Source organism: Formica exsecta, unplaced genomic scaffold (genome assembly GCF_003651465.1).
Source record: "Formica exsecta isolate Colony F162 unplaced genomic scaffold, ASM365146v1 scaffold233, whole genome shotgun sequence".
In the NCBI taxonomy this organism is placed as follows: domain Eukaryota; kingdom Metazoa; phylum Arthropoda; class Insecta; order Hymenoptera; family Formicidae; genus Formica; species Formica exsecta.
The window spans coordinates 547174-554851 of record NW_021849616.1 but is presented as its reverse complement, the minus strand read 5'-3'; positions in this window follow the sequence as shown (position 1 = coordinate 554851).

The window sequence follows — 7678 nt, the reverse complement described above, 5'->3', positions numbered from 1 at the left end:
GCTCTCTTTCGTCATGCTACGTGCGAGCGAGAGAGAACACAAGGGGCACGAAACAGAGTATGTCCTTTTCTACGTGGGCATCGGCCCCCACTCCTTAAATAAAGGCAAACGCTCGGTCTAGATATAATAAGTCTATGGTACTGGCTAAACATTACGCGCGATCACTTTCTGGTTACGGTTACGGACTTTTCATTCAATTTTTGTATTTAATGACCTAGCAAACCATTGATCGAGAATGCACTCCGTTTGACGCTATTTTCACTTCGAAGCGTTTGATGGACCAATCAGGCCGAAGAATTTTGCAGCTTCAAAGCGTCAAGTGGAGCGCACCTCTACGTCAAACGTGAAACGTGACATAAGACTGAAAGACACTAGCAGACACTAGAAAATTACGCGCGTACGTATCGAAATCAATAGTGGGGATAAATAAAAAGATAGATTGGCATTATATTCTCATAATTGTATCAATATCCATTCGAATCATCACCACCGGTAAGCGGCTAAGAAATTCAAAGGTACACATTTTTATTAATTTAATTGTTATATTACATAAAAATTGTATTGTAAAATCTATTATATACATACTTATCTTTTATTCTTTTATTTTAATTCTCCTAATTTAGTCTTTTGCCAAAACAGTTTATATTTCTCATATATTTTAACAATTTCGGTAAAAATGTCGCGCCTAGCACGCGGCAAAGGTTATTTGCTAAAACACTATCAATGTCGCAAATTCCTCAGCTGTCAGTTGAACGTTTGAAATTCCATTTGTGCCGAAAACCATTTTCGCATCACGTTCTGAGGATCGGTCGCAGTTTCGGTTACTTTTCGCCAAACCGCATTGACGGCTGGCTTCCATTAATCGATCCCTGTGTTTCGACGTCCATCTGTCCCATAATTCTGCGTCGCGGTTTCGTGCGGAATTCTGTGGCGAAACTTCTTCCGCAACATCGGAAACCTTTTCTGCTCCTAATTTTCGTCGATACGAGGGTGATACGCACGGGGTGCATTCAATGGGAACATTTGGGGAAATAAATGTACGCCGAATGGATATTCTGGGCTTCCGAATATTTGAGTTACGATAAAATCGAATTTTTCGCTCGTTCAAATAACGGCGAAGCAAACGGAAATCGGTGAAAATATACACTGCAATGATAATACTATCCGAGTGGCACGAGAGTTTTTCACCCGATTTTTATGCAATTTTTCACACTGCGGGGTTTTACTGCTTATATCAAGGTAATTATTTGTACAGAAAGACAGATTTTCTAAATATTCATTATGCGAAAGTTTTTCTCTTGTGCCTAAAGAACCGCAATGGGAAAGAAAGTAGATGCGAATATTTATCGTTTGCATTGCTAATATTTAATTTAACAACATACATTATATAATTTAAAGTTATTTAAAAAAATACAGAAATAATATATGTTTTAGAACAGCGCTTTCTCTTATAAATGTAAGTTATTTTATTTATCGGCACCATTTTTTCATATTTCTACTTATAAATCAAATTACTTATATATTCGTCTTTTTCGCCAATAAAATGCTTTATATTAAGCGCAAAATGAACCAAAGTCCTGTGTCCGGGAACAAAGCATCCGTTAATCAACGTTTTAACGATATCCGATTTGGGATACGTAGCGCGGCATAACTCACCTTTTTATTTGTCGATTCTCATTCGGTACTATTTCTTTTCCGAGTTTGATACCCGCAGGGGTTTGATTTAAATTGGAGTACGACGACATTTCAAGTGGGGATAATGTACATTAAATATATGACATCTGTATTGGTTTTACGATGTCATTAGTAACGATTCTCTTTACAACCTGCTTCTGAGTTATAAATTACTAGTCGGATACACGATGCTGGAGAGAAATAGTGTAATTAGCATTACTGTGCGCACACCAGATATACGTGTGTATATATACGAATATACAATTGGTTTGCACACGATCAAAACTTGCCTCATCCGTTTTATACTTTAATGTCGTGAACATACGTCTTCTGATCTCGCGAATCTCTTCAAAGCAGCTTTGTGTTCAAATATGTTTTTTGCAATCCATTTGCATACATTATATTTGCAGACATTAGATAATTATAATGTCACATTATCAGACTCGTATTTTCTTTAAATGTATGTGTATATGACCAAGATATATAAATATTATAGAAATGTGATAAAAATATATTTTGATAGAAATTAATATATTATATCTGAAATAATGCAATTTAAAATGTGTTGACACAAAATTATAAAATGATAAAGACAAATTATATAATTTTCTTTGGATAAAGTCTGCAGCATATTTTTTTATCATAAAAAGCTCTATTTTAAATAAATGTATTGCAGTTAAATAATAAAAAATATTTTACAAAATTATGCTAAAGAAATTAATAAAAAGTATATAAAGATAATAAATTTGCACAATTAAAAAGTGTACTATCATTATGACGTCTATGTATAATACATCAATTTAATAAATACAATATCATACAAATATTATACATTTTTGATTGTCTTAACGTTATTTCTTCGAAGAAATACAGGATATAATTGTTCTATTTGATTTTTCAGTGTTAACGATCCGTCGAAGAACGTCATCCGAATAAAAGTAAACGATGAGCTCGTAACGAGACACAAATCGTTTTCCATTGAAATTCCTCGACCTTGTGCCAACAATAACTACGGGATCGTTCGCTCAGTGGATGTCTATTCTTGTATTTGAAATTCCACGAAACGCAAATTTTCGCCCTATTCCATCGAGCGGTAGCTGGATGAATCGCTGGAGTTCAAGTCACACGTATACTGCATTTCCTGTAAGTACAATTCTATACAAGTTGTCAGTCGCATGCTGCGCAGCTGGAGCTTTCCAGATGAAATTACAGAAAGTTGAATGTCATCGGAATGTCCAGAAATATCGCGTTCTCCCTCGAACCATTAACATCACATTTATTTGTCCATTGCTGCATCTACTGGTGTTGGATAACACGAAAGTATAAAATTATAAGCTCAAGAAAAATTATCAAAGTTTTAGAAAATATTGTACTTAATAAAATAGAATGTTAAATAATTGGTGATTTATTTTGATCAGGTTTAATTATATATATATATTGTTTATCTTTTTACATATAGTTATATTTTTAAGAACGATGCAAATAACTGCTAATAACTGGACTTTTCGTTGGTCATACAGCATTCAATTTCAGATTGATATTGTTTTTTTACTTCATTTTCAAGTTTGTTTTTTATATAATTTTGGCTTTAAATTTGTATGTGTGTGCATGTTATGTAAAATTATTTGCAAACGTATATGCAATTTTATATACGATTTCAAGTGTAATATCTTTACACATGTCACTTTTGAAAAGTAACATTTATCCATTATAAGAGAAATACGTTACTAAAAAAATTTAAATATTTTGGGATATTATTATTTTTCACGAAAATATGATATCTAACTTAATGATTTGTTAGTTTTAAAATTTTAGCAATTTTTGCCTTATACACAATAATAATTTTATCATAATATTAATCTCGAGGCATGTATTTCGCGCATGATGTATACATATAATCAAGAATCAAAGTGACAACTCAAAATTGTAAATTATTGTTCTATCACGATCTTTCTTTTCCTTTATAAGCAACAATTATTTCTTAAAATATACTTAAAATTCAATTATATTTCGTCTGATGCTTTTTCGTTTGACTTTTCGATGATTTAAATATGATTCGGATTGAAATCGCACAATAAAATAATCAAATCGCAGATCCGTAATTAATATAACGATAAGCTCCGTGATATATTAATCGCTTATTAAATAATTGATCTATAATTTAAAATATTTGTATAATTTAATATTTTGCTTATGTATACATCATAGTACGCAAAATATTTTTGGCTGCGAATTATTAATAACATGGTATTCGCCTTGGCGGTGTAAACATTAGCGCGCTATTGTTAATCTATTACGGCTTACGGCTTTGTTATCATTCATACAGCGACACTCGAGCAAAAAGTAGTGGTACGAGATGCTCTATCGAATTCCTTTTCTAAACGCGATCGCGACAAATATCGGGAAATAATATCATATAATTAATAATTAATTCTCTCTTTCTCTCTCTTTAGGCAACAATTATTTCAAAGACACTTGAATAGAACTGTAGTGGGGCGAGACGCTCAAATTCCTTTCTTACGTGTATCATTCGCGCGGCGATACTCGAGCAATAAAGTAGTAGTGCGTTGTCGGTGCTGCGGGAGTGCCGTTTAAAGTATCGCGCGTGTGAATCAACCTGAGAGGAGGAGGAGGCCTAGGAGAGGCATCGGGCACCGGTGAAACAACCCTTGGTAAATAATTTGTTATTTTGTATTAATTATTTTTTAATTGTACGTGCAATTTAAATTAAGCAATTAATTTGATTTTTTATTTATATGATTTAAACAAAGCAAAATTAGAGAAAAGGATTTTTATATGAAAGCTATAATCTTGTAAAAGTTTCTACTTTTAGATTATAGCTTTTATATGGAATTATTAAAGTTATTAGTAGTGTTTTTTTCAAAACTTATAAAATTATTTTATTAATCTGCTTATTATTATATGCATCGAGTATAAAATTCAATTCATATAATAAATCTTTTTAAATAATTATTTTTTAATTATTTTGAGCGCTACTATAATATGGATCTTTTATTTATATGTTACAGATCAACGTAGCGACTCTGACATCCTGAGAGGAGGAGGAGGCCTAGGAGAGGCATCCTGCACCAGCGGAGCAACCCTAGGGTGAGTATTTATTATTTGCATATCAGTTGTTAAGGATCGCGTACGCGCATTAATTCGGTCTCTTTATTTGAATGAAATAAACAAGAGAAAATTAAAAAGAAAGACTTTTCATAAATTATATAAAAGTTTCTACGTGAAGAAAAGCCTTTTTATAATTCATAAAATTGTTCCATATTTATATAGAGCTTCTTAGTATTGTACGTATCGAATAAAATATTCCGCACAAAATATTAATTATATTTTGGATGCTGCTATAATTTGGGTTTTATATTTGTGTGTTACAGACAACGTAGCCTCAAGACTATCAACTCCGCTGTTGCGCATCAGTGCCGGTGAGTGATGAATTTTATTTTATTTTGAGGTAACCGATCCGTAGATATTATAGATGTAAATGTAGATTTTATATAGTAAATAGATCCGTTGCCTCAAAATGGATGGGCTAGAATAGATTAAATCAAATAACTTTCAATCGATTTTTTAATATGCATTAAAACATATTACAAGTATAATTTGAAATATAAATTAAAGCAAAAATTTGAAAAAAATATAAAATACGTTTTTTATTCAATAAATTTTATTTAATTTGTTTAATGAAGAAGGCGCTAGTAATTTTATTGATTATATGAAATAGTAATAATTTATTCTTATATTGCGCCGATTTTATATTAATTTTGTATAGCCCATTCATCTATACTATATCATATCAATTAAAGCTTTGCTTTAATTGATGTAAAGCCAAAGTATCAATCCATTAAATTATATGTACAAAATATGAATGTTTTGTTAATTTTATTTTAATATAAATTATATATTATTATAAATAATATTATATTATTATAAGAATTTCAATCAATTAATTATGATTGATAATTTGGCATTATATTAATTAAAGCAAAGTTATATTAAAACGATGCATGACAAACGATCATAATGTCTCACAACCATAAACGAGCGTAAAATTACGCTTATGCACCGGCGATAATAATTAGCCGGAAAGGAATTTCTTTCCTTCATTGACCTCTGATAGAGGTCCAAACTACATCTCTGGCTAAATGTAGCCAGAATGAATATGGCCAGGATCAACGAAAGGTAGGTCCAACTGGCCCAACGGAAGCGACATATAGTGCATTCTATTAGGGCACGCGAGTAGGACACGCGAGTAGGGCATGCGAGTAGGGCACGCGAGTAGGATACGCGAGTAGGGCACGTGAGTAGGGTACGCGATTAGGACACGCTCCCCGAAATTTCGGTGATCTAGAATTCCCGGTGGCTTAGCCAGCAAAAGTAGGACTATTAGAATTATCTTAACTTAAGATAGTTATTTAATTCCTTAAGCATTTAATTTCTTAAGATTTTTAAGGAATTAAATGCTTACTAGGAATTAAAATAATACTAAAATTATTAAAATATTGGAAAGATAAACAATAGAATAAGATATAAATAATATAAAATTTTATATATCAGACAAATTTTAAAAATTAAATTGAAATTACTTTTCAGGATAATAAAATTTATTTTTAGAAGAACTAAAAAGAATGAAAAATAATTATAAAAAATTTGAAAAATAGAAAGCATATATACCTTTTTTAATTAATCAAAAATAGCATATATATTTATTATGTACAAAATAAAATGTAATATACGTGTGTGTTACATTTTATTTTATATAGATTTAAACTTGTATATATATTTATTATATTATTATACAAATTTATGTAATGTTAAATTTAAAGTAAATGCCGTCAGTATCAAATTATCTGTATTATTGAATATATTGAATATATCTGATACTGATAGCATCGATAATTGTAAATTCTACTCTCTAGTTATAATTGTACAATATCTAATCGTAATTATAATTGTGTTATAATTGTATAATTGTAATTTATATGTAATTATTGTATATATATTATAATCGTATTAATATTATAAATTATAATTTCCTTTTTTTGTAAATTACACGAAAATTTACCGAAAGAACATGTATAATGGCAATATAACTGAAATTCTAAATTAATATATTTGTTAAATATTAGTTTCTATATTATTTTTTTTAATATTTATAAATTTAAGAATTTTGTGTTTTCATACCAAACAATTGTTGATAAATTCGGGAAATTATATTCAAACTTTATAAATATCATGAATATCACTAGTTAATCAATTCAATTCTTCTAATATTTAATAAAAAAATTATTCAATAAGAGTGTGAAGACTCGATGTTAAGCTAACGATTAAATATTACCTATTCGTTCACGAAATTTAACGACTGCCTCCGACATTGCAGAATCGCGAGTAAACTATTCCAAATTTCGCGATTTAATTCTGATTTGATTGATATTTATAGATTTCGTGTCGAAATTAAATATTCGTTAAATTAATTAATTAGTTACATTGCAAGGATTTCTGAAAGCAATGGTTTCGGTAATAACTCAACGACGACTGCCTTTTTGAAGTCGAATCAGGAAATTAATTTAAGTAGTATATTTGAAGGGAAAATATATTTTTTTTCTCTTGGTTATAAGTGTTCTTTTATCATTATTAATATTAGTATTATTTTTGTGTTAATGCCAAAAAGACTTAATAGTAGATAGAACATGGATATAACTACTGTGTATAGATAAATTTCCATTTTTCAAGCAATTTCAAATTGCAATCTATTTGCCCGTTTCTATTGACTTTTTTGATACAAAAATTATAGTTACGAACGAATATATTTTATTAATTAATTTTTAATTAATATAATTTTTGTTCTTTTTTGAGAAAATATTTCTAGGCATTGAGGATATTAACATTAGTTTTTGATTTTTTTTTTTTAAGAAATCATTTACAGGTATTGGACATCCCGCCATTCTAGATGCATCCTGGATAGTTTTTAGATATATCATTCTATGTA